We start from the raw sequence: 24,263 nt of genomic DNA, 5'->3' as shown, positions 1-24,263 counted from the left end.
TCCAATCAGCTCTCTTTATAAGATCAATTCTATTACTTTTGGGATATTTGCTGTTAATTTCTCCAAAAAAATTACTGCAAGTTCTTTGCCAAGGTTCACTTTCTGTCCATAATTTTTCAATGTCCTCCTTAGTTAAAGGTATGACAATTTCTGCTGGGTTTATTCCTGCTAATTGACGAAGTTTCAATTACCTTTCCAAATCAAGTCAGAGATTTTTTCCACATAAGTTTTTATTTTTTTATTTGGTTTATTTGGTAAAAATATCCATTCCAATATAATATCTTCCCTCTGCATTAATATTCCTGTAGGAGAATGCCTAGAAGGTAAAATAACCAAAATGCAATTCAGCTTTGCATCAATACAATCCACGTGCCCTTCATGTACTTTCTTTTCTACCAAGGCCAATTCATTCTCAGCTTCAGGTGATAATTCTCTTGGACTATTTAAGTCCTTGTCACCTCCTAAGGTTTTGAACAAATTATGCAGTTCATCATTTTTTACCTCAACAATAGTTTGTAGATGATAAATATCTCCAAATAATCTTTGAAAGTCATTAAGAGTCTGAGGTCTATCTCTCTTAATTTGCACCTTTTGGGGTCTAATTTTTTGTAGCTCTATTTTATATCCTAAATAATTAATAGAATCTCCTCTTTGTATCTTTTCAGGAGCAATTTGTAATCCCCAGCAAGACAAAATTTTCTTTACTTAGTCAAACATTCTAAAGTATCTGCATTTGAGTCAGTTATTAAAATATCATCCATATAATGATAAATTATAGATTTAGGAAATTTTTTATGCACCACTTCCAATGGCTGTCATACAAAATATAGGCACAGAATTGGGCTATTCAACATTCCCTGTGGGAGGACTCTCCATTGAAATCTTTTAACCGGTTGAGAATTATTGTAAGTAGGCACTGTGAAAGCAAATCTTTCTCTGTCTTTTTCTTGTAAGGGTGTTGAAAAGAAACAGTCTTTTAAATCAATAACTATGAGAGGCCATCCTTTTGGTAACAGAGTAGGCAAAGGAATTCCAGATTGTAGAGAGCCCATTGGCTGAATTACTTTGTTAATTGCTCTAAGGTCTTTTACCCTTCTCCGTTTACCAGATTTCTTTTAAATAACAAATACAGGAGAATTCCAAGGGCTGGTTGATTCTTCAATATGCTGAGCATTTAACTGTTCTTCTACCAGCTCTTCTAAAGCCTGGAGTTTCTCTGTTGTTAAAGGCCATTGCTGAACCCTTACAGGCTTGTCTGTTAACCATTCTAAAGGTAGAGCTGTTGGTGTCTTTGGAAGATCATCAGTTGTTGTGCCCTGTTCTTGTATAATATGGATGGCTGTTGACCACTCATTAGAATAATGCCTTCTAATATTTCTCTCAGAAACATGTGCTAGTTTATGATTTGTTTCTGAGATTGGAGGGATGTGAATCTGAGTATTCCATTGTTGCAACAAGTCTCAACCCCACAGGTTCATAGCTATGTTAGCCACATATGGTTTTAGTTTTCCCCTCTGTCCTTCTGGACCTATACATTCAAGCCATCTTGCACTCCGTTTTACTTGAGATTATGTCCCAATTCCTAACAGGTGAACGTTTACCTCCTGAAGAGGCCAAGTTGGATGCCAAAATTCTGGTGCAATTATGGTAATGTCCACACCTGTGTCTACCAGACCAGACAACAAAACACCATTTATTTTTATTGTTAATTTTGGTCTTTGTTCATTAGTAGAAGTTTGCCAAAAATTTTTCTTTATGTTTTTTCCTGAATTTTCTATTCTGTCTGTTTCATCATCCTGACCAGCATGATTTATTCAATAGGAACTTGGTTATTTAATTGCTCTGAGTAGGGTTTTCCTCTATGATTGCAGGAAAGGTTTGAACTGGATTAGCTGTGGGGGCCTGCCTGAGGCCCCTCTGGGAGTTTCCTGAAAACTGAGGCAAAGGATTACCTTGCCTGTCTCTTGTTGATCTACATTTTGTGATCCAGTGTTTTCCCTTACCATACCTTATGCATACTCTGGAAGGAAGGGGCATTCTGTTGCCATTGTTCCTTGAAGAAACATTGTTTCTAGGAATGACCTGTTTACAGTCCCTTTTCAAATGTCTTTGCTTTCCAGATGCAAAACTTCTAACATTCCTCAAACCTTTTGAAATTGCTTCTCCTACCCACATATCATCATGGTCATGAGCCTCAGCATTAACTGTATCTCTAATCCAATCTTCCAAGAGTGCAGATCTTACCTTTAACAGCCTGATTATTCTCTTGCACGTTGCATTTGCATTCTCAAAAGCCAAAGATTCGATTATTATCTGACTGGCTTCTAAATTCGGGACCATTCTCTTTACTGCTGAAGTCAATCTTTGTAAGAATTCTGTGAGAGATTCTTTTGGGCCCTGTATAATCTTTGTAAATGACTCAGATTTTTGCCTGGTTCTTCAACTCTGTCCCATGCATTCAATGCTGCTGTTTAACATAGAATTAGGGTTTGGACATCATATAAACATTGTGTTTGTACTGAAGCATATTGGCCTTCTCCAACAAGCTGATCCTGGAAGACTTGTGTTCCTTTATCCCTCCATTGTTTTTCTATGTTTTTAGCTTCCTCCTTGAACCAGATTTGCCACTGGAGCTTTTGTCCAGGTTCCAGAACAGCCTGTGCCAGCTTCCGCCTGTCCTGTGGTAGAATCCTATTATAAGTTGACCAGGAATTTAACATTTGCTTTACATATGGGGAATGCATGCCACAAGATGCTATTGCCTCCTTAAATCTTTGTAAGTCTAACATTTGAATTGGAATCCAAGTATTTTGTCCATTCTCTGCACCAGGTAGCTGCTGTACGGCTATCGGATAAATTAAGGGTGATTGTGTGAAAACAGGCTTTCTTTCTCTAACCTTATGATCCTATTTTGAAACAACTTCACTGTTAATTTCTTCTGTCTGAATTTGAATTTCTCTATGATTCATTTTTACAGGTTTAACAGGTTTTTCTAAAACTGTTATCCTGGCACTTAAATTGACTATCTTTTTAAATAGTAAAATGAGGATATGAAAAGTAATAAACTGCATAATTTGATCAATATTGATCTTCTCATATAGTTGTTCCATTGTCAGACTGCCTAAAATTTCAAACAAAGCCCAATTTTCTTCCAATGTACACATAAAACCCACCTTTTTTAAATGTGGAAAAAATTCTTTTTTTAAATAGTTTCCTTTAAAATATTTGATATCTTAATGGACTTACCAAGTCTGTGTAGAACAGTAGAAATCTGAGGGAATTTCAAAACAGCCACCTATTCTCCGATTTGTGAATCCAGAGAGAGAGAGAGAGAGAGAGAGAGAGAGAATACAAGAAAGTGTAGCCACAAGTTCTGGCTAAAAGCTTAAATCCAGCCACGTGTTCCCACTTGAGCTGAGTCAAGCCTGGGCTCTGGCTTCCTTAAGCTCTGACCACATGCATGCAGGGGCCCTGTTCAGCAGGGCAGGCCTGAGTTGTTTGTAGCACCGGCTTTAAGCAAGTAGCTGCAGCTGCGTGTAACCGCTTGGGGCTACGGTCAATCCAGCCTGAGACTAAGCCTACCTGGGCCCCAGCTAGGGACCCGGGCCACCCAGGCCAGAAACCAGACCTGCCACCAAGCCAAGCCAAGTGGTTTTTAATGGATTTTTGTCATGTTGGGCGCCAAATGTAGATGTAACCAACCATCTTATTAAATAAGGAACACAGAACCAATGCAAAGAAGAAAGCCAAGAGGTCAGAGCTAAGAGCTCAAAACCTTACCCTTCCTCTTGCTGTGGTCCTACCTCTCAGAAAGAGAGCTACTTCCTGTGTTTTTGTCTTTATAAAGACTTTCTGTTCTGCCTTCTCATTGGTTGTAAACCCAACCACATGACCGCCTCGTCACTGCCTGTCTGTACAGAACTCCAGGTCTTCTATGGTTGGTATTGAGATTAAAGGCATGTGTCTTCAATGCTGGTTGTATCCTTGAACACACAGAGATCTACCTAGCTCTGCCTACCAAGTGCTGGGATTAAAGGCATGCACCACCACTGCCCAGCTTTCCTATGACTTGCTAATAGCTCTGACCTCCGGGCAACTTTATTTATTAACATACAAATAACATTTTTGTATAAATAAAATATCACCATAGACAGCTTTGGTTATGAAAGCAAAAAGAAGAGTGTAAGTGACATTCTGAAAGTGGAAGGCAGCGAAGTTCTGATTTACCCAAAACTGAGTGTATTGTGACAACATGTTGATAGACCTTGGTAATTTATTTATTTATTTATTCATCTATCTATCTATCTATCTTACTATCTATCTATTTATTTAATTTATTTTGTGATTACCTATTCTTAAAATATTATGGCATATGTGGCGGCATAGGGTAGGGAAAGATGTCCTCCCCACCTCCATCTCTTGCTGTCTGAAGCAGGTGAGGGAGCTGGTCCAGGGTCTTGAGAGAGTGAGAGAACTAGCCCAGTACCTCACCAGTGGCAGTACATAGGAGAATGGACCCTGCACCCTGACTGGGCAAAACAGGAGAGCTGGCCCTGGTGGTATAAGTGCAGGTGAGCAGGATCTTAACCTGAGAACTGGCCTTCCCGCTTGCCACAGGCTGCATTGGACAAGATAGCCTAGCCAGTGCTAGAGAGTTCACATGGGTAGTGATGATGAAGTAAAGCTGGTGGTCTGATTAACACAAGTACCATCCTGGCCCAGAACCAGGGCTATGAGTTAACCCTCTCCAACCTTCACTGCATCTATGAACTGTTGGAGTATGTGAAGGAGATGGACCTTAAGACCAAAACTGTAGGATCTCCATGATACCAGATAACAACAGGAAATACAGAAGGAACACCAGAGAGTAGATTATCAATAGCGTATCAAAAGCCAGAGGCCTTGAACCAGACCAATGACTCAGAGCAATGAAACTTACACATAAGGATGAATAGACTAAAGGGTAAACTGTGTGAACACATACATATACCCAAAAAGAAATAACAGTATCAGCATCTATACCCCTAAGGCAGAAGAAGGAATGGACAGACTGTAAGAGTAAGGGGAATTAGAGTTTGCTCTGACGTGTGTGTCCTAGGAGTTTCAAAAGATGCCTCTACAAAGTCTCACCAACATGGTTGCTTAAACATGGCTGAATAAGTAAGACAGTGATAGACATTCAAATGTGGACAAGAAAATCTCAGGAGTCCTCAGTCTTACAAAAAGTACTACAGCCAATTGAAGAATGCTGAGAGTAGGAGACTAGTCTTCCTTAGAGTTGATCACACCAATTAGTTATCCAATATCAAATTGTCAGCCCTGAAAACATAAGTAACATACTGTTGTATGTTGTATTTAGTGAATGAGTGTGTGTGTGTGTGTGTGTGTGTGTGTGTGTGTGTGTAGCAAATATAAATTTGAAAGAGAACAAGGTGATACATGGGAAAGAATAATATCAGGCAAGAAATTGTCAGTCTTGATGGTTCCAATATGAATGATCTAAGCTTTGAAGCATCACGAATGTACACAGAAACTAGTAGTTGTCCTTTGCATGTGATTCTAGTTCATTGACAGAATTTGTAGCATGTCAACAGTAACAGCAGCAATCCCAGTGTTTATGAAAGTATTTCTCCCTTCATCAGTCCTCCTGTAATTTAAAGTTAATATAATTATAAAAATCATTATTACAAAAGAATTTTAAAAGTACAAATTATTGGCTGAATAGATCATACATAATTATTGATTTTTTTGTTTCCTAAATAATTTGAAGTCCTTATCTTGAAATGTGAGCTGGGTACCCAAATTTCTCTGTCCTACTATGTTTGATTCATTGTTTCAGTATAAATGTTACAATGTTTATCTTGTAGTCCTCAACACTCTAGAAGAAGTATGCTGTGGGGCTGTTCTTTTTTTCTCTACTCATTTATATTAGTTACAAAACAAAAACAAAATCCTTACCCTGAGCCAAAACAAGAGATTGAATAATCTTTAAAATAAAGAGTGATTTCCTGAGAACAGCCTTGTATGTCAAAACTATTTGACTTTACATTGGCATTCAACTCTTCTATAATATCCAGTGTGTGTCTAACAATAACTGATGGACTCTCTTGTGATTTGCCCCATGATGCATAGTCTGCCTCCCTCACTGATGGATTGTGCGTATTCATGCCTTCCTCCCCTGGTGGCTAGGTACACACTGTTAATTAGTCCTTCTGAAGTATGGCAGGTTTCTTCAAATACAAGAGGCATGTGCTACACAATGGAAGTCACTCTATCACCCTTGCCATCCCCAGTGGTGTCCAGTGCTCCCCTCTCACATGTCTTTTCAATTACATTCGTGGTACAGTACTGAAAATGGCTTTGTGGTAAGCCTTGACCTTGAAAAAGTCAGGCTTACACAAATCCACATACAAATAACATGCATGCTTGCGTCTACAAGCTTTTTAGCATTACTGTGGAAAGTGGTGGTGCAAAATGAACAGTTTCTTATCTCTGATCACAATATGTAACAGTTCCAAGGGCTGTTCAAAATAATATCCTGGCTTTTCTTGGCTTCAATGAGCTCTGCTTTCCTGAAATAATAAAACACCTGCCCATCTGCACTGTCCCAGTTAAGAGGAACAGGAGTTGTTTGCCTTAAGTAGTCTAAAGAATCTAAGTGTTTTGAGAGTAGGCAAGAGAATGACAACCTGAGCTGAAAATCTTTTTAATGGTTGCCTTAATTTGTGTACTGGATATTTTTATGAATAGAAAGACAGAAAGGTAATTGAGGATGTCAGGGTTTTTAACAGTTGAGATCCCAGACAAAAGGCTCCCTTCTCCACAGGGCTCTTAAGAATTTAAATAAATCATGTAAGTTTTCCCCATTTTTGGAATTCAGTTAAAATGTGGACAATTATTCTAATTCATTTTTAAAATTGCTTCCTAATGTTGACTTAATTATCTAATTTTATTTACTTTTAACAGTTAATTTCTATAAGTCTACTTTCATGGGTCCTTGTTTTATAGCACTTTACTATGTATTTAGAAATAAGATCTTTAGAGCTGTTTTTGGATCAACATGTTCTTAGTACTCAATTAAATTTTATTTGTAAAATAAAGTGAGAAAAAGTCAATTGTCTTCAACAACCAGAGAAAGAAAAGCAAGAAAAAGGAACAGGTTGCTGTGGGATGGTCTGTATGTGCTCTGATTGGTCAATAAATAAAACACTGATTGGCCAGTGGCCAGGCAGGAAGTATAGGCAGGACTAACAGAGAGGAGAATTGAGAGAACAAGAAGGTGGAGGGAGTCACTGCCAGCCGCCACCATGACAAGCAGCATGTGAAGATGCCGGTAAGCCACGAGCTATGTGGCAAGGTATAGATTTATGGAAATGGATTAATTTAAGCTATAAGGACAGTTAGTAAGAAGCCTGCCACGGCCATACAGTTTGTAACCAATATAAGTTTCTGTGTTTACTTGGTTGGGTCTGAGCAGCTGTAGGACTGGCAGGTGAGAGAGATTTGCCCTGACTGTGGGCCAGGCAGGAAAACTCTAGCTACAACAGTTCTCAGACTGCCTCTGTTCTTAGTGATGAAACACATCAAGTGAAAAGGAACTCCACAGACATGCTTGCAGAAATGTTCAGTGTCTCCCTGTCTTTAGCAAAACAAAGCACAAAAGGCTACACCAAACTCAGGAATAAAAAAAATTCTTTGTAGAAGATAATTTTCCTAAAATACAACTGGAAAGCATAGAAAAAATTATCTTAAAATAGCTTCAACACAAAGTAAATCAAAATAAACCTGGTTCAATCTCTGGAACCATGTAAACCAGGCATGGTTATGCACACTACAGGCTTGGAGACAGGAGGACTAGCGGCACATTGAGATTGAAGTCAGCCTGGGATACACACAATTCCATTAAAATAAATAAGTAATGAAATAAAACAAGATAAAATAGTGGCAATGAGGATGACATTACAGTGTGTCTATTGCATGCAGCAACTGACATTCTAAGATGCAAGTCTCCCTGCTGGCTTTCCCATCTGAAGCAGTGTCTCAGAGATGATGCAAGGTTCACCATACTGCTGTGTTGCAGACCTTAGCATGGTCATCAATAGCACAGTGTTCCATCCTACTTTGTTCTTAAATCTGTAAGAAGTCCTCTGATTTTCATCTAGACATAAGTATGTATTTCCCCTCCATGACTTGGCATGCTCTTTCTTATCTTTCCTAGAAGGACAATGGAACTTTTACCTTGAAGGCTCTGAATGTACTACAACAGTTCAACATGAATTTTGAGTGACATTTCCCCATGATACAAATTATTTATCAACTGCCTCCCTACTTTGAAAGATACAACTTTAATTACTTTGAGTTTCCCTTTACCTGTCAATCATTTCATTAATAATGTTCTAGTGCACCATTTTTCTTCTTCATGCAAAGCTATCATTGTATGACATAATAAAACTTCTAACTTTCCTCAGTCCTTCATGTCTCTTAAAAATAGATGGTAATATTGCTGCTATTGAAAACAGAATAAGCAAGGAGTGTTGACATAGACCTTTAATCTCCACACTTGGAAGGCAGAGAAAGAGAGATCTCTATGAGTTCAAGGCAAGCCAGAACTATTAAAGTGAGGTTCTGGGTTGAAAAAAAAAGGAAAGAAAGAAACAAAGAAAGAGAAATAATAAGGCAAAAGTGATGCTACATGCCATCCTACGATACCACATGGTTTGATAGGTGTCTCTCTGTCTCTGTCTCTCTCTCTGTCTCTCTGTCTCTGTCTCTGTCTCTGTCTCTGTCTCTCTCTCTCTCAATTCTCAGCTCATGCTTATCATACGAAGCTGCTCATCATGTGAGCATGTTCATTCCACAGACGAAAGTCATATACTGCTATTCCAACTATATAGCTCAAGATAAGTTCCTAGCCAGACTCAAATGAAATGACTGTCAGACCTGAATCATAGCATGCCTCACCTTATTCACAAGACTGGATAACAGCTGACTCAGTTAAAGGTTGGCTGGTTAAAATGGGGATTTCTGAGCAAAACAAACTTTCCTGAAGTTGTTTTAAGCCAAGGCCTCTTAAACATTTTTTTCAATTGCAATGCTAATTCCCATAAGAAATATTAATGCAACCCAAATATGTGGGCATATTAAGTATGCAAATTAAACATTTACTTATAATAAATAATGAAAAGATCTTGTTCAAAACAAGTATTTGGCATTCATATAATTTACTGTTTATTAATCATGAAATAAAATACTTCTCATGAGATGACTATGCTTCCTTCTTTTTGTATAAATATGTAATATTTTGCTTGAATATTTCATATTGTAGGATATCTCCTTATCTTAGTGTTTTTAGAGTTCATTAGAATTTTGACTTTATAATTACCAATGTCAAGAATGCTACTTCAAATAAATACATAGTGAAAAATAAATGGTATAGGTATATTTAAGGCCATTTTAGAAATTGTTGGAAATCCTCTTCCAGTCCCAAGGCATTTACTTAAAAACATTTTGTGAAACTCAAGAAAATGCAAATGAAAATTTCTAAAATCAAGCATTCTAATACAGTATTGCTCAAAGATACACTTATTTGGTAATTTCTGAAAAAGGACAATATGGAATATTGAGTCTTCAACTTACTTAATGCAATTATGTTTTTATAAGGGCAAAGACCTTTGTATGCACAGTAAAACACCACCATTGATAGCATACAATTATCTCATATCTGTGAGGAGTTTCAGGTAGTAGTTGTAGACATTACCTAGCTTGATGACCTTCACAGTACAGTGTACAGATGCATGTGTGCTCATAACCAGGCCTGCTGTGAGTTTGTCCAATGTAACAGGTGAGCATTTTCAGGAATTTCGATTCACCTGTTAATGTATTTGGAAAATATATTTGTTTGCCAAATTTTCAGAAATCATTTATTTATTATTTGTTTGTTTGATTTTTTGATAGACATACATTTTGGCTATTTCTTTTAGATTTTCTAGTTTGGTGAAATGCAAATGTTTTTAAGTATGTCCTTATCAATCTATGGATTTCTTCAGTGTCTATTGTAGTGTCTCTCTTATATCTCTAATTTTATCAATTTAAATATTTTATCTCATTTTATATATTTTATTTTGTTTTATGAGACAGGGTATCTCTATGCAGCTCTGGCTGTCTTTGAAGTCGCCATGAAGACCAGGATGGCCTCTCAATCACAAAGATCCACCTGCCTCTATCCCCAGTTGTAGGATCAAAGACATGGACCACCATGCCAGGATTTATCTCTCTTTCTTTTGGTTAATTTGGCTACAGGTTTATCAATAATGTTAATCTTTTCAAATAAGTAAGTCTTTATTTCATGGATTCTTTGTGTCACTGTTTTTTCACTCAATTTGATTACTTTTTCACATCTACTTTTAAAATAGGGGATGAAATTTAGCTGAGTTCTCAAAAGATGAATTACAAAAGATGGGAAATATTTTTAATTTGTTCAGCATTCTTAACACTTAGGAAAATGCAAATTAAACTGCCTTGAGTTTTTATCTTATCCTGGTCTGTATAGGTAACATTTAAAAACAAGCAAGCAAGGAAAGAAGGAAGGAAGAATCACAAAAACTGATATAAATGTTGGGAAAGGGGAAAGCCTATGACTGCTTGTGAGACTGAAAACACTGCTAAGTTTCCTTATAAAACTAAAAATAGGTATACAATATCTGGCTACAGCAATCTTGTATATATATAATGACTATATTCTATAACAGAAATACTTCCTATTTGTGTTTATTACTGCTCTATTCACAACAGCCAGATATTAAGCCAGCCTAGATGTTCAGCAAGTGATAACAAAAATGTTTCTTCAACTGGATATTATTCAGCTACTATGGATAAAAAAATTTACAGGTAAATGGGTTTATCTAAAAACTATCATTCTGAGGAAGGTAAATCAGATAAAGTTTTTATGAGTTTTCTCATTTGTGGATGTTAGTTTTGAATCTCGATATATTTATGACTCATTTGGAATACATATATTGAGAAATTAGTAAAGCTTCATGGAATTTGGGGCTTTCAACATAGAGGAGACAAGAATCAATCATATAAAAACCTAAGGGGGATTAATGGAATAGAAAGTGCTAACTTTGGGTAGGGGGTGGGAGAGTAGATTAGAGGAAGGAATATGAGGAGGGAAAAAAACAAAACTAAAGATGATTCCAAAAAGTCGTATTGAAACCTATCTACCACTATAGAAGTGTCCCAAATTGCCATACCCTTTAATTGGACACCATACTCATACCTATCACAGGCTGAAAAATAAAAAGTTCAGTGCCAAAAATGTTTTCTTTCCTCTTGGAGTCATTGGCCAGTAAGATTACACACCCCCCAGAAAAAAATTACTAGCTATTACCAATGCTATTTGTTACCCTTCAGAATTTGATGGTAAGACCCTATTACTAATGACACTATACACTTGAGAATGTGGAGATATTAAGATGGTACTGACCAGGGAGCTTATTCCTATTGGTTAGCTTTTATAGTGCTATATGGTTCTATGAACCTACTGGAGGAGAAAAGTGTGAGCCTTGCAATAATGGACTAACAATGTGTTTCCATTGGTAGCTCATACATTTGGAGATAACCAACACTTTTCTGGTTGAATGTATATCCTGTTACACAAAATGAAACCAATATTACTTACATATTGTTAGGCCAGAAAACCTTGGGTAGACAGATCATAGGTCCTATTGGAGAACCTACTACTGTTACTCTGCTAAATGGACATATTATTAAACTGAATCCTAATGATCTATTGTTATATCCATAGATTAATGTGTTTTAAAGATCTCTACAATGAAGCTTCTATTTGCAATAGATAGTGATTAAAAGTGACACACAACTGTATAAGGTGAAAAGAATAAATATTAAGTAATGTTCAATCCTAAAAGTGTATCAATAGTGCACCCCTTCCTACCAAGTTCAGGGATCATTGCAACAAAGGAGCAAAATCAGTACAAGAGCCAGAGTCAATGAATGAATACAAGAAAACATTGTCCTTTGAACACAGCAGGGCAGCTGTACATAAAAACTCAAAGCCATTTTGACTGCTTGTAAAAGCCATGAGCAACCTCAATCCCAACCAAATCCCAGCATGAACAAAGGATGTGGGCACAGAATCTTTGGCAACTGATAGCTGCTTCCAGAAAAGGGTCAGTCTTTAAGAGTGTTTCAGAAGGTAGGTAAATGGCACTCAAGTGTAAGGGCACCCAACCATGTCTATATGGGCAACTCAAATTGAACTTTATAGGTTGAAAAAAAAAACAATGACAAAGTTAAATCATTAGGGAAATGGAGCTGGATCTAGAAGTTGGAAGAGGGGTTGAATATTGTTAAAACTCATTGTACAAAATTCCCAAAGAACAAAAAGAAGTGAGGCATTGACATAAATATCAAGAAAAACACTGAAATTTTTTAGCTTTTGGATCATGAAGGATTTTCTAATTTTAAATATACTTTCATCAGAGTTGTTACGTCTTTCTACTTTCTAGGATGCGTTGAAATACTTTTTCTCACTGACTGTCATTGAGTTTTTTCAAATTTGAATGAATAAAAACCCTACTGCTCTGATAAAGAAAACTAGAAATGTTAAATTTAAGGACAAATTTCACATATTTTTGTTTGTGGGTTTGTTTCCTGGGTTTGTTTTTATGTGTCTTCTTTTCAAAATTATTTCCATAGAAATTTTCTTGCAAGTTGGTTGTGACATAATAAGATATTGCACTGGCAGGTTTGCCAGGGAGCTCCAGGCTGATTGGTGACTTCTATGAGATTCATGTGCCTCAGTTATGAAAATGAAAACAGAGCTGGCAGGATTGCTTTATGGCTACGGACACTTGACCAAAGTCTAATGAGTTGAGTTTGAAGACCCACATGGTACACTTGTCAGAAAGAGAGAACCAACTTCTAAAAGTTGTTCTGTACCCTCCACACACATGATATAAATATGTACTTATGCATAGAGAGATATAAATATTTAAGAAGAATATGAAAATCAAGAAATATACGAGGTAGCACTCTCATTTTGTTACCATAGTAGGGGACTGTCTAAATGACTCCATTCCTAGTACACTGAAATTGTATTTGTAGAGGAGGCTTACATGTACATAGTGGACCAAAAGACCTTGTGCACACAGCTAAGTACTAGAGAAGCCAGGGAAATTAAACATACAGCTTATCTCTTCAATGGAATGAGATTCATAACAGTTTTTCCTGAAATGCCAAGTATGATGCAATTTTACAGCCTGGTTATCCTTTGTTGTCTGAGACAAGTTCTGCCTGTGTCTCCCAGAATTTATGCTTCATTTATCCCAGACACTTGCCCCTTATAACCTTGAGTATTATGTCTAGACCATAAAACTCATTCTCGTAAGTGATGTCACTTGTGCTTTACAGCAGCCTACGTGACTTTCATGTTATCATAGGACCGGGCCATTTCTGACACCCACAGGCAATGTGTTTATTTCAGTCATTCTCTCTACACCCTTATTTTGAGTACTGTTTCTTTTTTAAAACTTCATTATATATCTTTATTTACCATTGAGCCACAATTGAGATGTGTTTAACTTTAAATCTGATTTTCTGTTCATTCTATTAGTTTATACTAAGTTCAAATTTCTTTTGATTTCCCACTGATTATAGTTTTTTAAAATTTTTTCAGTGAAAAATCCACATATAATTTACCATGTTTTCTCTTTTTAATTCATTTTACATACCAATCACAGATCCTCCCATCTTCCCTCCTCTCCCTCACCAGCCTTCCCCCCCTCCACTCCACCCCCATTCTGTCTTCTGAAAAGGTAAGGGGAGTCAGCAGAGCCTGGTAAATTCAGTTGTGGCAGGTCAAATCCCCTCTCCCTGCATCAAGGCTGTGCAATGTATCCCACCATAAGTAATGGGCTCCAAAAACCCAGCTCATGCACCAGGGATAGATCTTGATCCTACTGCCAGGGGGCCCCTTAACCAGATCAAGCTACATAACTGTCTTGCTTATGCAGAGGTCCTAGTCTAGTCCCTTGGAGGCTCCACCATTGTTCATCTAAAGTTCATGAGTTCCTACTAGCTTGGTTGGAATATCTCTGCATACTTCCCCATCATCATCTTGATGCACCTTGTTCATAGAATCCCTTTTCCCTCTCTTCAATTGGACTCCTGGAGCTTGGCCTGGTACTTGGCTGTGGAGTGTTGCATCTCTTTCTAAAGTATACTCTAAAGTATAAGCTAAATAAACAGAAAAGGTTAACAAAAAACCCAGAAATAGATTACATAGTGCTCTATTAATTTTGAATTTTCCAAAATGCTAATGAGAAAGGAACAACAGCTGTAGAGAGACATTGGATAATAGAAAAAAAACTACAGAATTAAATTAGCCTATATACTTTAAAGATGTGCTGACCTCAGAATGGAAACCAGGATACATATCACATTGGGGACATGGTTTTGCTTTTGCTTCTACAGGAGAGGAAAAGCTATGGATACCATCAAAATTGATAAAGGATCAACTTGAGCAAGCGAGCCCTCTTAATTAGAAGAGGTGATAGTTCATCAACTAGGATGACCATTCAATTTAAACTAACTTATACCACTAACAAATGCTTTCATTTAGTCAGATATAACTTCCCAAAAGGGAACCTTCCTAAAGTTAGGATTGGGAAAGGGTTTTGTTTTTGCCTTTCAGGAGAATGAATGCTAAGGAATCTGAAGAACACTGGCCAAATGAGATGTCTGAAGAAAAAGGACAAATCAGAACAAAATGTCCCAACAAAGAGTAAACTATATACCTATTGGTATATCACATATATAACAGGAAAAAATTTCATATGTCTTCCTAAATGTTTGTTTCTGTTGTTCTCTACAGACACTTAGCACAAATTGTCTTTATGTACTCCCAGTTTAATTAAAATTTAATGCTGGCTTTATAGTTGGAGCATGGCTCTCTCCTTCTCTAAACCCAAGAATGCTTGTTAAAAGGAAAATCCAGAATCTCTGTATCATGTCAGAAGAGTTACCTGATATGGGACAGAAGAAAAATCCAAATTAAAGACTATTCTATTGCCACTAATCTCATAATTCCTTGATTCTATAAAACTTTTCTTAATGTATGAATTTTATATCAAAATTTATAAGATATATATATATATATATATTAATCTTTTGTCATGATATTAATAGTCATATGGAGTACTAGCTAATCCTACAAGAAAGGCTTTATCTAGCTGCGTGTACATGTTTTGTTTTTCAGTCTCAATCAGTTTTCTGAAGGGAGTTGTGACCACACTTAACAGCAAATTTGAAGTCTCCAAAAGATGATGGGGCCCCACAACAGTGATTCCATCAGGAGGATAATAATACCACTAAGCTGACAAGCACCACCCAAAAAGAGCTTTGGACTAAAAATTGTTCAGGACAATTTTGAGATAGCTAACTGAGATAATCCAGCCTCACAGACTACTCGAGCAAGGACTTGAGACAAGTCCTGCACTTTCCCATTATGCAGAGACTGGAAAACTAATGATACAGCTAACTCTCCCATAACTTGACTATTAACCCAAAAATGTTCTTTTCAGGATCCCCTAAAGATATTGTCATGTCCAGACAGCAGGAAGTAATTTTAAGAACGCAATGCACACATTCCCAAGAGGTAGGGTGGGTAGTTTTGATAATTTAATAGGTTATGGATAATTCTCATTGTTTAGGATGGTTGGTTACAAGTAGTTAATTGATATTGATCAGGAAAAAAAGCTAAACAAATGAGATTAGATTTAGGATTCTTGTTTGAATAAAAATAAGAAAATATAGATAAGAGGTAGATTATTGAATCTACTCTGAAAACAAAGAGAGAATATAGATATGATAAGATAAAAAGGTAGATTATTGAATCTATTTTTAAAAAGCAAGTACCACTTTTGAATATTTTACATTGGATGGGATTTTGTAGATTGTATACAAATTATGTATATTGCTACAAATTTGAGATTGATTTTGTTAGAAAATACTGTACATATATTTCTAATCTTGTTCAAGGTATTATACCTATATAGTTCATTTAACAATGTAATGTGATTTGCTATTCCTTGAAAGTTGTTATTACCAACTATTTAGCATAATAAAGAAATGCAGGTTAGTAGTCATTACAATGAAACTTGTAGTCATATTAGGTATGTCTTCAAGGTCAAACAGAGATATATTTTAAATAGGTCATCTTCAAATATTTCACAGATCTGCAGAATATGGCATTTAAGATGTTTTCAAAACATAGATTTTGTTTTTTATGACAATGAGACATGTCTGCTCCTGGCAACACCAGTGTACTTCAGAGATGATGGATATTGAAGAAGCTACATATGGAATTTACTTTTATTGTGGCAAAATTTAGCCACTGGGCAAAATGGACAACCAGGACACAAAAGAAAGTACTGCAAATCCTTGCTCTTTAAAAAAATCCTGCTTCACAGATGATTCTGTCAGATATGCTAGGCCTGTAGGCCAAAGATGGATGCCCCAACATTGCAGACAAACCTCAGTTGACTGTCCAGGCAACCAGCTCTTTCTGTTATTCCTCACATTTTTTGGAGGTTGCTTATTTGCACTTGCTGTTTAACTAGATAATATTATTTCCTTCTCCTGTCTCTGAGAGAGTTGGCGATTAGATAGTTATAGTTGTAGTTTTCCTTGTTAATAAATTCAGAAAAGAAATGCACTGAAGAGGTGCAAAGTATATAAGTTTGAAAGACATCAAAAGATAGTTTTGGTAATGCAAATTAGGATAGAAGGTAAATTAGATACAATCCATTGGATTCACAAAGAAAGGATAGATAATAGAATATTTTCTCTGAATTTGTCAAATGCAAATGGACTAGACATTGTTGTGTATTTATTGCCTGTATATAACATATATAATTATTTTACTTATTGTGTATAATTTTTCTTATATTAAATATAACTTTTATTTTCCACAAAAAAGGGGGTAATATGTGATATTTTATTTGTGCACCACAATAAAGCTTATCTGGAGATCAGAGGAGAAAGCTAGCCACTATATTAAATATATTGGTCAGGCAGTGGTAGCTCATGCCTTTAATCCTATCATTCAGGAAGCAGAGATCCATAGTGTCTCTGTGAGTTTAAAGCCACACTGGGAACAGAGCCAGGCAAGGTGGCACATGCCTTTAATCCCAGTGTGAGTTAAGCATAGTGGTCTGGAGGTATGAACAGACAGACAGGAAGTGAAAAACCTGAGCAGAAAGAGGAAGTGATGAAGCTAGGCAGAGAGAGGAACTAAGATGGCAGGGCACAGAAAGATTTATAGGCATAAGCATACAAGAAGTAGCTCTATCTTGAGCTGAGGATTTCTTAGTGGTAGTAACTTTGTGGATGTGGCTTGTTCTATTCTTCTGATCTCTATTTTCACCCCAATATCTGGCTCCAGGTTCTTTATTAATAAGACCGTTTAGGAACTCATCTTATACTCTGTGTCAATAACTTCCTTTTCCTTGTGGAAGCTCTATCCAAGCCTGTATTCCCTATTTCCTCAATTCCAACTTGTTTTGATTCCACATATAAATAATAATAGACAGTAATTGTATTCTTACATTTGGTATAATGTCTTTATATAATATTGGAAATGGGAAAACTTCATTTTTTTCACAATAAATAATATTCTATTTTTTTATATAATTGAATTCTCTTTGTCCATTCACCTATTGATGGTCCCTGGGTTTGTATCTATATCTGGATTTTGTAAATTATATCATAATTAACATGAACATGTGGACAGTTTTTCAACTTATAGGATAAAATCACTTTAGTTATATCGCAAAGGGTAGTAATGTCTGAGTCGTATACTAATTCCTTTAAAACTAGGTGTTCTAGCAAATATGAGCCAATATCTCATGGTTTTAGTTTGTGTTTTATTAATGACTAATGATGAGTGATGTTGAGAAATTTTCCATGTATGCATAAGCCGTTTCCATTCATCCTGATAAATGTTTTATCACGTTGTTTTCTCATTTTTAAGATCTTTTTATTTGTGCGTGTATATGTATGCATTTGTGCATGCATGCATATTCATTTGTGCACATGTATGTGAAATCCTGTGTGCATGCATTTTTGTGTTAGCATATGTGTGTCTGTATTTACATACATGTGCAAAAGTGCTACTGGGCACAGAGGCGAGAAGAGTGCTCCCTTGGGGCTAGAATTATAGGTAATTGTGAGGTGTTTGATGTGAATGCTGACATCCAAACTCACACTAGAACTACAAATAATCTTTAACCCTGAGAAATCCCTACAGCCCCTGTTTTCTCATTCTTTAATGAGTGTTTCTTGAAATGTGATTTGCTTATATTTTGTTTATTATGCCTCTAACGTGTTATGATTTGCAGATAATTCTTTAAGTCTTTGGGCTGATTCAAAACTCATAATTACACACACACACACACACACACACACACACACACACACACACACGCGCACACACACTAGCTTCTCAGGCTGCTATCTTATTAATGAGATCTCATTTACTTATTTTCTCTTGGCTTTTGTATTCCTATATGAAAACTCATTGTCCATGCAACATCATGGAACTCATGATCACTTTTGTCCACTGGGTATAAGCAACTGCTTAAATTATTATTTATTAAAAGATCATTCTTTCCCTGAGTTTCTTTGAAGAGTAATAATAAGATTTTGATGTATGTGAATCAAATCCATGGTGTGGACATTTTAGCATCTCAGTTCTTCTGACTGATGAGCCTGGGATTTATTTTCTGAAGGTGGCGTATTTCTTTCATCTTATACTCCTAGATAAAAATCCATCATTGAGCAAACCAAAAGCAGGAACTGAAGCACAGACCATGGAGTAATACTATTACTAGCTTGCTTTCTGGCTTACAACCAGAACCATCTTGCCAGATGTCACACCACCCAAAGTGGGCCAGGTCCCCTCACATTAATCCTTAATAATATTTTTAAGTCCTATAGGAATTCACACAAACTAATCTGGTGGAGGCAATACTTCAACTGAGGTCTCTTCTCTTAGGTGATTTCAGTTTGTATTAAGATGACAAACTAACCAGTACAATCAAATAGTCTTGTTTTTATGCAAGAACATGACTCTCTTAATCCTATTCCTATTCTTAATCTCTATTCCTTTTTCCCTCCTCTTTTCAATTATTCTTTTGGAAGGCATAGAAAGAAATTTGTGTCACTGTAATATTTTCATAGGTATACTTTGTTACCATTTGTCCACCCTCACTGCCTCCCCCATTTTCTAGTCCTCCTGGTTTTCTAGTCTCTTACCTTTACCAAATAATTATTTATGTTTCTATGACATGAATAGTCCATTGTCATTGAGTTCCACAATCCCTACTCTTTGGAACTCTTCCTGTCTTCTTACAGTCACCTTTCTGTTTCCATAGCATACATATACAAAATTATATCTAGATTCCACATATGACAGAAAACATATGATATTTGTCTTTCTGAGTTGCACTCATTATATTGAACATAAATATATGGAATTATATTTATATCTTGTGAATGTGATAATTTAATTCTTTATAGCTACATAAAAGGCATTATATACACTATTATGTGTACCTTTATTTGTTATTGTGAAGCTCTGGGTCTTTTTAAATATGTATGTTACTTTTTGGAGAATTTCATTTATGAATATTGTATATACCTCATTTCACCCCCACATTCTCCCTCCCAGTTTCTCCTATTCTCCCACTGTTTCTCAACCTGATGACCTCTTCTTTAACTATTATTGTTAACATATACTGAGTTCTTTTTTTTTTTTTTTGGTTTTTTGAGACAGGGTTTTCTGTGTTGCTTTGTGTCTTTCCTGGAACTCGCTTTGTAGACCAGACTGGCCTCAAACTCACAGAGATTTGCCTGCCTCTGCCACTCGAGTGCTGTGATTAAAGGCGTGTGCCACCACCACCTGGCTATACTGAATTCTTTTAATGCTGTTCATGTGTATATGTGATTAGGGACACCTATTAAGGCCTCATCCAGGATAAATATCATTCTCCTTCTCTTAGCAGCCATTAACTGCCTGTAGATCTTTAATTAGAGCTTGGGCATTGTGAGATTTCCCCCATCCATGTTGGGATGTCAACTAGTGTCATCATCATGTCAATCTTCATTGCATAATGCACTGTGAAGATTTCATGAGCACAACTTCTTGTCATATATCAAAGATACTATCTCCTAGCAGATGTCAGGATTCTTTGGCTTTTATAATATTTCTGCTCCTTTTATTGCTCTATGTGTCAATTTGGATATCTTATTGGAACACATGACAGTTGAAATTTAAAGTGCATAAATCTGAAATTGATATTGATGTCACTGTTTTGGAGTAAGATAGCTTTATTTTAAAGTATAGTTTTTATATATTTAGTGAAAGACTTATAGAAGAAATTGTATGTTCCTTTTTCTTCTTTTTGTTCTATTTTAAAAGCAATCCAGAATGTATTGTTAAGAATGTGAAGTTCCATACAACACAAATATATTTCTCCTTTGGCTAGTGACAACTTATGGTCATATGTTAAACTATGTTTTCTATTTTTATATATATTGCCGGTATAAATCACCATACTTCTGAACTCAAACTCTTGGGAAGCAACTAGAAGGTCGTTTCTGGTTCTACAGTGGCAGCCAAGGCCAGGTTCTAGTCTTTTGTTGTTGTTTTTGTTTGAGACAGAGTTTCTCTGTGTAGCTTTGGAGCCTGTCCTGGAACTCACTCTGTAGACTAGGCTGGCTTCATACTCACAGAGCTCTGCCTGCCTCTGCCTCCAGAGCACTGGGATTAAAGGTGTGTGCCACCACTGCCCCTCTATTCTTGCTTTAATTTCTGTATCACTTTCTTATTCACCTTACTTGTGAAGTCTGTTATAAGCAAAAAATAATGTTAAGGTATCAAAAATTTTTAGATAATATAAGCAAATGTCATAATTTAGAGTCCTAAATTTAGTTTAGAATTCCAAGCTTTTAAAAGTTCAAAAAACAATAAAAATAATTTAATAGAGATTATTAGAAAATAATACTAAAAATCTGTTAAGATTTTTTCAGAAAAATTAAGTAATCTTCTTAAATTATTCTGAAATAATCATTAAATATGTTCTGGAGATAGAATTGGTGATCATTTAATATTTTCACAATAACATTGAGATTATAGATTGTATACATCATAATAACTTTGCAATTGATATTGAAATAAATGAGCACATTTTCAGGATATGAACACTGGAGACAGACTGAGATGCTGCATGGATTAAACAGTGTGTACCTTACCATACAGCTAGGACAGGCTCATTGTAAGATACGTTCCAAAAGCACTATTTTTATAGACAAAATATTTTCAGCTCTCTCTATTAGTAAAGATGACACAGATTCCATGGTGATCTCAAAAGTACAGATGATGCACAGTGTCAAATAACTGAACAAGAGAAATAAATTTCAAAGTGTGGATTTAGTTACCTTGGCAACTTGCTTAATTGAACACATTACTCTTGGGTAATTCAAAAGATATAAGTGTATTTCAGTGCATTTGCTACAGCATAGTTTAAGCAATAATCATAAGATGAACAATTTTCAATTCTTGCTTACTCATAAAAATGTTTTCCTTATAAATTCCATTTAGAGTTCTGCAAGGAGAATGGGTTCAATTGCATGAATAGCAATTTTGGACCATGGAGTGTATTTTTAGGTTATGAAGGGCACCTGGATAATAATCATTAATAATTCTCACTCTCACTATGCATATAAAAAGATGCATTTTTAAAACATGATATTTATGTAGGAAAGGTTATTTGTAATTCTAGTCAAGGACCCACTTGACACACTGCTACTACTTGAAAGCTCCCTGTTAATAAAAGATTAAATTCACTTTCATTCAAACAGCCATACGCAAGCACACATTGTCTCACAATGTGATTATTAAAGTACTTAACTCCACATAAAAACAAGAATTTGGAAGGCTAATCAGCACCCATGCTGCTGTCCACAATGGATCATAACCTTTACTAAAGTGGTTTACCTCTTGGACTCCGCCAGCCCCTGATAATAAAAGTTGGCTTTGGTATCTAATTAGTCAGGCAAGGCTGCAGCCTAAGTCAGTGTCAGGGGAGTCAGTGAGTGAGAACACAGAGTGCATAAAATGTAACTATACACCTACAAAGTCAGAGAAATACATTGGCTTTCATCAAATATAGATGGGGTGACTGTGAATTAATAAAATTGAGATGTTGTGATAGTAAGTTCATGAAAAGTTCTTTTAGAAAAGAAGCATTCTTCAATGATGTAGGGATAAGGTGCTAGCCAAAGAAACCCCACCCTGGGCCTGAAACCAGAGCTAGTAAAAAAACACACTCTGGATCTGAGACCTGAGCCAGTGAAAGAAACACTTTATCCCTTAACCCAGCACTGGAGAAACATGCTGTGACTCTGAAACAGGTGCCAAAGAGACACACTTTGTCACTAGAATCAGTGTCACTGAAAGAAATATGCCCTGGCCTTAGAATTAGAGCCAAAAAGCAGCTTAAAAAAGCCAGTGAAAGAAATACAGTTAGGCTCTGACCTACAAAACTAACCAATTCCTGAGCAGGAAAAACTAACCAATCCCTGAGCAGAAAATCTTCTCCCTAGACAAACTCTGCCCCTAAGAAGCCCTATATAAACCCCTCTACCTGTTCAGTTGTTGGCTGTTCTTTCCCACCCTGGAAGAGGCAGTCACTCTCCTGGATTCCTCCTTGCCAAATAAATCTCTTTCTCAGAAGAGGCTTTGCTGAAGATGTTCATTTCCCAGTGCAGAACATAAGAACCTTGCAGAGATTTTCCTTAGGGGACTGAGCAGAGAAAAACTTGCTGAGATGTTCCCTTAGGGGGACTGAGCAAGGTGGAAAAGAATAGAACAGAAGAACCTTGCTGAGACTTCCCTTAGGGGACTTAGCAAGGAGAGCAGAAAAAAGTATCAACATTTCACCAGAGTTGGAGAGAAAATTGCTACATTTCTGCAGGGTCTGCCCTTTAGCAGAGAGAAAATGAAGAGGCAACATCTTCGGCCAGAGAGAAGAAGCACCAGGGCTCTGTGGGGAAGCTTCCTTAAGGGGGGAAGGCAGAGCAAAGCTCAGCTATAATGGCTCTCTCCAGGACAGGAGCAGGATTACTATATCCTGCAGGGAGACCATCCCCCACTGCACCCCAGGTTCATGTATCACCAGACTTCCCAGACAGAATAACTTTCCCTCCAGAGCTGAATTGTCCTATTGCAGTTTCAGCCTCCAGAGCTTTAGGTATTTTCCCTAACAGTCAGAATATCTTTCCCTCCAGAGCTGAGCTGTCCTATTGTGGCTCTAGCCTCTAGAGCTGTACAAACAGCTCCAGGTACAGCCTGACTTCCTGAACAGTCAGGATACCTTTCCCTCCAGAGATGTAACACTGGCCTGTGTAGCATAAATCTTAAAAGGTCTTATTAATAAAATCAAACCTGAAGCCAGATATTGGGGTGAATGCCTGAAGATCAGAGAAGCAGAACAAGCCACAACTTCCTCACCTTGACAGTTCCTCAGCTGATCCTGTTTTCTCAGACTAGAAGCCTCTGAGTCCTCATTCAGAATGGATCTCAGCTGAACTACTGCTCAAAAGCCTAAAAGCTTAACCAGGCTCTAGATCCTTGTCCTCATGCCTTAAATACTTTTCTGCTTCCTGCCATTAGTTCCTGGGATTAAAGGCTCTTGTTGCCACTGCTGGCTGTTTCCAGTGTGGCCTTGAACTCCAAGCAGATCTCTGACCCTGGAATGCTAGGATGAAAGGCATGTGTACTACCATTTTCTGGCCTCTCTATCTAGTGGCTGTTCTGTTCTCTGAACCCAGATAAGTTTATAAGGGTGAACAATATTTTGGGGAACACAATATCACCAGAGGCATGCAAATGAGGAACCACAAGTTAGAGCATTCTTAGCTCTGAGCCTTCAGTAATTAGGATCACGTTCTTTTATCTAAAGGTCAGAGGTAACAATTGAGAGTTGTAATTGATTATTTGTAAGACTTATTAGTCTATCATGACCCATGATTCAATTGTGCATTTGTGTGAGCACATAAACCCACACACAGTCACAAAACACACCTAAACACAGACACTATGCACCACACATACATAGATCTATTACACATATACACATACTGTACACATTCATTTTATGTGTGAAAAATGTATTTTATAT

General features: G+C 36.7%; 1 protein-coding gene across 6 annotated transcripts in view; it reads right to left on the bottom strand.

The window, feature by feature from the left end:
* Positions 1–24,263, bottom strand: part of Sntg1 (syntrophin gamma 1) — a 728,018-nt gene that overhangs the window by 564,374 nt on the left and 139,381 nt on the right. Inside the window, exon 4 of one of the 6 annotated variants that reach the window (XM_052717737.1) lies at positions 3,247–3,295. The exons of the other annotated variants lie outside the window; for them this stretch is intronic. The gene's annotated coding sequence lies outside the window, so the exon portion shown is untranslated. The remainder of the gene's footprint in view (positions 1–3,246; positions 3,296–24,263) is intronic. 6 annotated transcript variants of the gene reach the window in all.

The sequence above is a fragment of the Peromyscus californicus genome, unplaced genomic scaffold, assembly GCF_007827085.1.
Source record: "Peromyscus californicus insignis strain IS unplaced genomic scaffold, ASM782708v3 Scaffold_5__1_contigs__length_169319896, whole genome shotgun sequence".
In the NCBI taxonomy this organism is placed as follows: domain Eukaryota; kingdom Metazoa; phylum Chordata; class Mammalia; order Rodentia; family Cricetidae; genus Peromyscus; species Peromyscus californicus.
This window is presented reverse-complemented; position numbering and strand designations above follow the sequence as displayed.